Raw genomic sequence first — 11228 nt, forward strand, 5'->3', positions numbered from 1 at the left:
GTTTATCTTATTTTTACGATGTGTATGACGTGTTGTTGTTACTTTAATTTGTATTCTGTTTTGTTTGTACGCTGTGTTTGTATTTCGTTTTGAAAAGCGTAGTTAGGAGTTTTCATGTCTTTAAAGCATACGTTAATTTATGTTATGAAAAAATATTTTGCTGCTGTTGCATTGTTTGAAATGGCTGTTTTTGTTTTAAATTTATTATTTGAGTTGCATTATTTAAAATTTATTGTTATTATATATAAAAAGCGTCATTAAACACAAACGAAGAATGAACGGTTTGTTGTAGGTACATTTGAAAACAACAACAAACAAAAATATCGCAATATATAACTTTTCGTGAAATGTTTTGTTGAAATGGTCTGCTGTTATTTTGCTGTTTTTCTTGAATTTGCTGCTTCGTTGTTGAAATGATATTGTTGTGGCGGTCATGTTCTCCTCAAAAACATGGTGTTGCATGTTATACAAAATTAATTTCACGCCCATGCACCAATCAATCAATCAGTCCATCCATCCATCCATCAATCCATCCATCCATCCATCCATCAATCCATCCATCAGCCAATTGAAGCAACGCAAGATTCCATGATTGTTTGTTTGTTTGTTATTTGTTCAGCCGTTTTGATGCATTTTGATTAGCAGGTTGTTGTTGGGCGATCGGCTGGAATGAGACGGAGTGGCAGTTGTGTTGAATGATACACTTTTGTATTTTGTTCTCAAATAATGTGATTGTTTTTTTTTTGTTTCGAGTTATCAAACATTTGTTGTCCAACTTTACGTGAATACCTTATCTCAAAATCAGATAACCTCAAGTTGTCAAGTTTTTCAGTGCGTTAAAAGGCAGATAATATTTTCCCAGCGAGAAAGTTGTCAACATCCATTACGGCTTTTTCTGGGTATAAATTTAGGATCCTGTTAAACAATTTCTAGTAAAATTGAATATGGAAAGAAAGTTGATATGGGAATTTTTGACTCATGCAAATAAATTATTTATAATTTTACATTTATTTAATTATTAATAAAATACGCCACTGCTAAATTTAGAACAATAATAAAATATAATTTTATAAAATTAATCACAGTGATTTTGTGTTCGATGGAAATAAACAATTTTATATTTTCAATTTTCCAACTATGACCAGTTTCAAAAAATTCAGTATTTTGAGCATTTGTGCAGCAGTCATTATAGAAGCGGAAGCTGTTTTGTTAGTAGGGAAATGTGAATCAAAGTTTTCGTACTGGAAACAGTTCGTTCGCGGTGGTTGTGGTGTTTTTTGTGGTAGCTGTCTGGAGAAGTTGTGGAACTGTTGGATGGAACTGAAGTCGTTACGAAGATAGTGTGACGTCCTACAAACACGACCAAATGAAGGATCGTTGTAATGATGACATACGGATGAAACAAGTAGGACAATAACTATATTACTTTAATTTCAAATTTAATCACATTTATTGTTTCAACTGTTAAAAATATTTTTGACTACGGCTAAACAATAAAGTACATTAGTTGATGTTTATGGTTTTTCAAAAAACAGCCGGTGGAATAAAGTGTAGAATAAAAAGCAGTCGAAAACGAAAGAAAGAAAATAAGATGAGCAGAGCAAGCACGAAAGAACAACTCTTACCGTGAACCGACTTTTAAGTTAATGACCGGCATCAAAACGTTTCCTTCACATATCTCATGCACTTTTTGAATAATTCATCTAGCTGGCCCATCTTATTAATCACGCAAGCATGCACGCGCCTCTACATACTCACACGCATATACACACTTAAATGCAAACATATACACTACGCAACCGTATCGTAAAAGCAACACTTCTACACAGTCATCAACAATCATCATTTATATTTTTATACATGCCGACATATGAGCAATTGCTTATACGTGTAAATTATGTGACTGTGTACGTACATAAATGTGAACAGAACTCCTTTTCAAACATTTTGTAAGAGCTTTTGGCCAAGTTATTTCCACAAAGATAAGTAGAAATAGACGCTAATGTTTGCTTATTCAAATATAAAACCTTAACTCTCATACACACGAAAAATACACACACGCACACGAATAACTAACACGCAGGCACAGATTTAGTCCCAAAAGCAGGAGTTGTTATCATGTAATCAAAATATGCGCCATCATTTGATTACCTACTAATACTTGGCGCTCCAAGCAGTCTAACGCACAATCAACTCCATATCATGTGTGCGTGTGTGGGTGCGTGTGCGTGCGTGTGTGTGCGTGTGTGTGCGTGCATGTATGTGTGTTTAAGATGTGTGTTGGTTTTCTTTTCTTCTTATGCCCAATTTTATATTATATCAAGTGACTTTATATATGAATAAATATTTAATACAAACAAAAACGCATGTATAATTGGTGTTGTCTGTCTGTCTGTCTGTGTCACTATGCAGCATTATGTGCTTTGAGGTATAACGCAATTTTAAAAAGTGAAAACTCGGTACTAAAACTAGAAACTTTTCAAATGCATTTATTCAAAATGATAATGAATTAAAGTGTTTCCGCGCAAACTTCAACAATTAGTTTCTTCAAAGCAGTATCATTCTCTTATTTTTTTATTTTATTCATTTTTGAATTAGGAATTTGAACCCCATCATACCTGATCAGGTTGTTTTGCCTGCGATTTCCTTTGTCCTATGTTCTACACTCAGACACCATATAACTGTTTAATTTAACATTGATTATTTATGTTTCTTCTTCATCTTCCATTAATTTTGCATAAATAGTTTTCCTTTATTTGTTGGCTTGTCAACAAGACTGTCAAAGCAACAACTAATTGACACATCGATATATTGGTTTATTTATTAAATAAGTGGTTAATTGAGGGATTGATTGATTGGTTGACTGATTGATTGGTTGACTGGTTGATTGAAATATTGGTTGCTACATTGATTTATTAATTGATTGATTGTTTGGCTAGTTGATTGGTTAGTTGATTGGCTGGTTGGTTGGTTGTTTGGCTGGGTGGCTGGTTGGCTAGTTGTTTAATTAGTGGCCTAACTTATAATTGATGGTTTAATTATAAAGTACTCAGGGATGATGAATCGTCTGAAACGACTTTTCATTATGTCTGCGATTTCTTATTACTAATCACACAGCCTAACAATAAAAAACATTTGTCATTTGGGGAAACATTTTTTGCTGATTCTTGACATTATAAAACAATTCACAATTTTGTAGCATCGTCACGACCACAATCACAACAATAAAATTATTTTTCTATCACTATTACTGATATATATCATATACATTTTTTACCACAACTTCATCATCATGTCATGCGATCATTTCACTGTCAACTAACCGATATTGACGATCATCTCATGCGGTTTGTGATGTTTTTGATGAGGTCTGTTTTGCTGATTGTCATAAAGTTGTTGATATTGGTGTTGGAGTTTTTGGTTTTGTTGATGTTGTTGTTGTTGATATTGTTGTTGGTGACGAGTAAAATATTTCTTCTCCTTATTGGCAGCCACAATCGTCACCGCCTCAGCCACTAAGTGAGAATTCATTTGCAATCCAAGGTGGATGCTCTTAAAACGATTCCACATTTTGAAAAAAAATAAATAAAGTTGATAAAAGAAATGAGATTGTTGTTGATTTGTGTGCTGTTGTGGAGTTATATGTCGCCGAGATATAAATCGATGTAGTTGAAGAAGTTGAAAACGTTGTTGCTGGTGACAACATTGGAAATTAGCGGGATTATATTTGTCCAGAAAATTGTTTAAATGACGATTGACCGGAAGCAAGTTTGAATCCTCCTTGCTGATCCCAAAGTTGGAGTGAGATAAGAGAACATTCTGAGCCTGATCGTGTAAGTGAATGAAATTTAAATGCTCTTTTCGAGAAATATTGTCAGGCGTGATGTTCACATTTGTATTGATAGGGCGGTGAAGATGTTGATGGTGTTGAAGTAACACGCTAAACAAAATTATAAATCGATTCATTTTGAAGTAAAAAAAATATTTAAAAGTAATTCTTTAAATACGAAATTTATTTTAACAGGTAATTTTATCAGGTTTGTTATTTTTATTTGTCCATTTGAGGTTTCACCAAACAGTTCTTAAATTTTTATTTAAAAAAAACAAATTTGAAACAAAAACGTTATTTTTAGAAATTTTTCTCTAACAAAAAGCAAAATACTATTCAAATTTGAAATTCATTATTTATTCCTTCTTCTCCGATCTTCACATCGTTCAAAATTGCTTCGAAGCCACAATGAGCCGATGCTTTATACACGCAATCTCCTCCCGTCTTTCCGTCATCATTGCCATTTACAGCAGATGCAATAAAATTGTCAGCGTCATCATCACCCTCTTCATCGTCATCATCTCCAACTTCGTCACAATAATCTTCATCATTATCCTTATTAACACTTTCATCTGCATCACATCATCATCTTCGTCTTCGTCATCATAATTCTCTTTTTTACCGCCACTATAATCATTGTCCTCATCATCTTTCTGATCATCATTATCTTAATTATCATTTTAAATTTAATCCCATTATAAGTTTCATCATTTTTTTCTTCTTTCTATCGTCTCATTGTCGTTTCAGATTTCATGGTTTGCTTCTGCCCCCATCAACGCTATTTTTTGATGTCATATATTTGTGGATTGTAATTTGGTTGTTTCAAGGCACACACAAACTTAAATAAATATATACGATGAATATATTAATAAATATATATACAAATATTGTTTTTAATTATTTATTTGTTGGATATTAATTTTAAAATCAATTTCAATTACAATCGCATTTAAGTCTGTTTTAAAAAATTTTCATACACCTCGGATGTTTGTCACATTTTGATGTTCGTCAGTTTGATAAAATGTAAAATATTGAAAGTCATAAATTGACGTTTTAAATTATTCACTAAATTTTTCAATGCCATATTTCAGCCAATAAAATCACAGACTGGTGTTGTGATCATGGTCAGGTGCACAAAACTTATTCCAACACGTCCTCTCCGGTTGCTAAAATTTTTCAACAACTACAAACTGGCGTTCAATTAAAAAATTCAACTTTGACGTTTCGATTTTTAAATTTTCATTTTATGACCAATTGCCATCAGTGTAATTCTTCGAAGTTTTAATTATGGAAAAAAAGGAGTGATTTTTATAAATTAAATAAACATAATTTTAACATTTAGAATTAGAAGTAGCCATATATTCTGCTATTAAAAATTCTCTAATCAGCAATAATTATATGGTCATAAAGACCTAGTCTTCGAAAGTCACTAGTTTTTTAATTGAACAAAATTTACCTGACCAATAAAATTTGTATCAACTGAACGATGAACGTTATTAAATACATGGGTATCACGTAAGTGAGACTGACGGCAGATGCAAAGATCAACATTCTGAGGTTATAAAGAAGAAGAGTATTTTCTAATGAAGTAAAAATTGTTTTAATCAATTTATTTTATTTTATCTTAATAAAATTTTGTTTGTCTGACCAGTCCAAAAAAAAAATATAAACAAACAAATGGTGTCAATGCGAATGCTTGTAATGTAGGCCAAGCAAACACCACGACAGCCTCAAAATAGTGTCATCAAAAATGTAAGTTTAAAAACTATCCAGACATGTTATTGCCATATTTCATGTCTTATTTTTCATTGAATCAACTTTACAATTCAATTTGAAACAATTTTATGTACTCACGTATTTCATTGTTTTGTCTTCCTTCATCTTTCTCTACTCTACCTGTACTGTAAATACATGCCCGCCCACCTATTCAACGTTCAGTATTGCAAAAGAGATTCATTTTTCTGCCCAATTTAACCTTATTTCACTGATGCATGAGAGCGTTTGAATGCATTTAACATGAAAAAAATTCAATTACACTCTGCGTTCCTATTTTTCTAACAAAATCTCCATCATTCTCCATTGAATGCCATTTAAACAAGTGTTCTTTCATGGGCTTTCAACGAGTTTTTCATTGTTAAATGATCACTTTCACATTTTATAAATTTTATTTTTTGACTTATGTAACATTAAAACGTGCGTAACTTTGCATCATTTCTTGATGAATCTTCATCTCCATGCTCCCATCAATGCGGCAGCCTCGAGATGTTTCCAACTTGTTCGTCCAACATCCATCAAACAATTTATATTTCATCGAGTTTACATTGAATTATTCATCATGACTTATTATCAGCTGGCTTAGGAAATTTGTCATATTAGAGTAAATGAATTGAAAAATTTAATAATGAGTTATTCGAAAGAACTTTTCATGCACCTCATTTTAATCTGCAAAAAATTTTGAAAAATATTAACTTTTCATCGAGATGCAAGCATCTTCAATGTTAAAAGTTCCTTTGATAACTCTTAAACATTATTGCCTAATATTAAAAACTAAAAAATTGTTCATATCAAGTTAAATTGTTGACTCAAAAAAAGGAATTGGTTTTAAAACTGAAGCAAACATATGCCAGCCACTCTACAGACTGCTCAAGATACATCGCGAAAAACATCCACTTCGTATTTAAACTGAGACGAGTGTCGTTAAATCTGCAATTACTTGCGTCTCAAAGGTTTCAAATTGAATGCATTTATCTTCCATTTGCACTGGATGTGCCTATACTTCCTTCAAATTTCTCAAACGTGCCAAACAAAAGTCTGTATAAAAATAAACTTGTGTGTATTCAACAATTAAAAAAATATGAAACATAAATAGAGAATTCGAAATGTAAAATGGTTTATTTTTTAAACAGCCTTGTAATGTAATGTGCATATTAGGAAAAGGAAAAAAAATACTCACTAACAGTAAGATCAGAAAATCAACAAAATTAAAACTATTAAAGTGTTAAATTTTTTCTGTGCTCACATACGGCTTTAAGTCCGGACAGTTTCTAAAGAAATAAAAATAGGATTAATGCTGCTGAGATGTGGTTTTTGAGAAGAATTATGAAAATTAGTTGGACTTCTCATACCTCCAATGAGGATGCATTAACACAGTCCGGTTATGAAAAAAAGAAATAACTACAAATAATCAAACGGGGCAGTTTTCGGTTACATCATACCAGAGGAAAAAATTGAAATCTTACAACTACTGGAAAGATTGCAGGGAGATGAGATTGCGGTCAACAACAAAAAACATTCGTGAAGTCCTTGTGTCACTTGTTGAATACCACCACTTTTCAACTACTACAAAAAGTTAAAGATCGGGTTTTGTGGAGGTCAATGATCACCAATGAATGAGGCACGAGAGAGAAAAAGAAGAATTTAATGAAATAGTGTATAATATAACATCAATATTAAAGCATGGTATTTTCTTATGATGTGTTTGCTTATGTTTATTTTTTATTGTCATTAATTTATTTATTATGATTGGTTGGTTGGTGCATATTGAAAGCAGCATCAAGCCGTCATGTATTCATAAGTACGAACGCTCCCATTCCGTGTTAAGTAGGTGGTGGAAGTTGGGAACATGTTCGTGTGTGTTCGTGCAAGTTCGTTTGAGGCGTGCTGTGAATTCGGTTTGGCATTTCTTTAACTTTAATACGGACTGCATATAAATCAACACAAATATACCAACAACACATAGATCAACACATGAACCAACACATAAACCAACAACACATAAACTAGCACATGAACCAACACGGAATCTAAACTGCAGCAGTAAATTAGAGGCTTTCTTATAAATCGAGCTGTCATATTTTCTGACATGTCCATATTCTCCTTCAAACTTGTCTTGTTTTATTTGCATTTCAATTTATTGAGTTGATTGAACTTGTTGCTTCCCCCCGCTGCACACGCTCTAGTTTCGACCGCAATTAAAATAATATTACCTTTCAAACATTTGTAGATTAGTTTAAAATTAAAAATTTACTTACTTAAATATTACGTATTATATTACAACACACACATATAAAAACACAAACACATTCATTTTTACTCTTTCTCTCTCTCTCTCTCTCTCTATATATATATATATATATATATATACGATACGATACGATACGATACGATACGATCTTTTATTTACTCCAAAAAAATGAAGCCAGGATGACTGTGATAAATCTCATAGAAAGCTCATCTAGCACAGCCACCTGAACCCAAATGTACACAAATTAACATATGTCAACCAGAAATTAAAATTAAATAAAACATCATCTTTTTTTAACATATTTCCTCTGTCATTAAAATTTAACAAAAACAATTTTAAATTCTTTTTGAACATAGTAAGTGATGTTCCGTTGGAAGAAAAATCATTTTTTTAAATATATATATATATATATATATATATAGAGAGAGAGAGAGAGAGAAAGAGAGAGAGAGAGAGAGAGAGAAAGAGAAAGAGAAAGAGAGAGAAAAAAAGAGAGAGGAGATGGCGAAACCGAAAACTCCGGTAACTATTAAATTAGCGTAGGTCTTGAAAGTTTGTACTGTACATTTTAGTTAGAGGCCCTAATCGGATCTGGCCGGCTCATGTTTAGTGCGTCTGGGAATGAGAAGCACCAGCTAAAGCGATTTGGGCGTTAAATTATTGCAGGGTTGAATGTTATAATCTTTTAATTCGAATTTATCGTGCCGAGGCTGCTTGGTTAGAACGATTCAACGAACATTTTTTACTTTTTGCTTCATTTTTATTTTTGAAAATTGTACAGGTGAATATAAACTATCCATATTAACTTACCTTTTTATTATTAGTAATGACCATATGTTTTATATATATATATATATATATATATATATATATATATATATATATATATATATATATATATATATATATATTAGCTGTTATAAAAACATTTTGGCATTTGCTTTTGAAGCACACTAGTTTATAGTAAATCACTAAATAGTGCCGCTTGGAATTTCGTCTAATTTATGTAGCGCGCACATGAGCCGCCGACAAACAAGCAGTACGTACTAAGACAACTCATCACAATGGGCCTCCGTGCATTTGAACTGACTGATGTAACACAGAAGATTGGTGTTTCATCATCGAGCCATTCGAAACTGAACGTTTTTTTAGTTTCAAACATTTATCTAAAAAATGCTTTTGAATGTGTTTATTCACATGAAAATAAGCATTATTTGTTGGAACAGAACTACGAGTTTAGACATAAACTTTGTTGAACATATATTTTAAAAGAATCAACAAAATTAATTTTCATGATATTATTTTCCACAAAGATCATGTATGTTCCAACAGCATATCTCCCGATCATCAGCGCATATTACTGCTGGAATTTTGAATAATTGAATAAGCTTGCAACGTTTGAAATGATGATGGATGCAGACGTAATGACTGTCCAGTTGGAGATAATGACCCGTCTTTTAATTAAGCACTACGCGAGTGACCATCGTATAAAAATAATTATTATGCATTATCAAACTACTCTTGTAACAATTAACTATTATTAATAGCCGCTCATTTTTGAAAAAAAAATTTTCATTTTTTTTCTGATAATCAATCTTTTTTCACTCCATTTTTATAAAATTAATGTTTGGAAAATTAAATTGGCAACATTTATAAAAAGTTTTTGATGCGCAACGTGATCTCCTTCTCCTCCTTCTTCTCTATCTTCTTTTCCTCCTTCTCCTTCTCCTCCATCTTCTTTTTTTCCTTCTCCTTTTCCTTTTAATCCATCTTCTTCTTTTCCTCCATTTTCTTTTCCTTCTCCTCTTTCTCTTTCTTCTAGTTCTCCTCAACCTTCTTTTCCTTTTTTTCCTCCTCCTTTTCCTCCATCTTTTTCTCCTTCTCCTTCATTTTCTCCTCCTTCTCTATTTTCTCTTCCTTCTCCTCAATCTTCTCCTTCTTTTTCTCCTTTGCCTCCATTTTCTTCTTTTTCACCTACCCTTCCATTTTTTTTCCTTTTTTTTCTTCTTCTTCTTCTTTTCCTTCTCCTCCATCTTCTCCACCTTCTCCTCCTCAGAAATATTTTTTTTCCATTTTTAAACATTTGCATTATATGATACTAATTCATTAACTTAACTGTCATAATGAATTATTATGCCACAAACGTCGACAGATATGCTGCGCTTCATTTGTTTGGGTAGAATCTCAAAATTTTAGGAGTAAAAATTAACTGGAAAAGAAGAAATGTCAGGAAATGATTGATGAAGATGAAGCTGCTGAAAGCGTAACATAAATTTGTTGCAACGAGAACATAACGAAATTAATGTCGTTTAAATCGTGTTAGTTTAAGAGGAGGGATCAATTAAAAAATGATTTTATTACAGCTGTTGTTAAGTTATGCACGATGTTTCTCGGTTTTAATTTGTGAGAAACGTGCCATGTATAATATTAATATTTTGCACTGAACTTGTTTGAAGGCGGTTCAATCTAAAGTCAAAGATTGTCGAATGTCTTGTTCATGTATGAGTGTGTGCGTGTGTGTATGTGTGTGTGTGTAAATGTGTGTGTGTGCGTGTGTGTCGTGTGTATGTGTGAAATTTTTTAACTTCAGTGCAGGGGCTGAAATGATAATAAATATGAAATAAAAATTTAATTTTTGGAAAATTTAAAAAAATTAAAAATTTAATTTTGTAAATAAACAATTTGGTGAGTTTTTTAAACTAAACGTAAAAATTGTTAAGTGAAACTTTCACAAGTTTGTACAAACTTGTGAATTCAAACACAGATGATTCAAGAAATAACAAAATTACATACATATGTACGTACGTACGTACGTACATACAAACATACAAACATACATACAAACTTACATACATACATACATACATACATACATACATACAAACATACATACATACATACATACATACATACATACATACATACATACATACATACATACATACATACATACATACATACATACATACATTCATAGATTTTAAATTGTTTTTATAGATGATTTTTGGGGTCATCGGCTGTAATTTTGTCCCGGGTTTGTTTTTCCGTCATTTTTTATCGTTTTTCTGCCCTGCCTCGGCCAATTTTCTCGTTTTTTGTTTTTTTTTATCAATATTATAATTTATTCACAGCTCATAGCTGCTACAGGTCACCGGCCTGCGCCAGGTGTGAGCTGTTTTTATTATTATTGGAAAGTTCACTACATTTTAACTTATTTACCTTCTACCGGCATTTATTTTTAATTTACTTTTCAAATTAAAATTTAAAGTTTAAATTAAAATTAAAATTTATTTATAAAAAAAGNAAATTTCCTAAACCAATTTTTAAAATCTGGTAAAAATAAAAATAAAAAAAAATAAACTATAAGGGAGAGAT

This window comes from Helobdella robusta (assembly GCF_000326865.2).
Source record: "Helobdella robusta unplaced genomic scaffold HELROscaffold_2, whole genome shotgun sequence".
Classification (NCBI taxonomy): Eukaryota; Metazoa; Annelida; class Clitellata; order Rhynchobdellida; family Glossiphoniidae; genus Helobdella; species Helobdella robusta.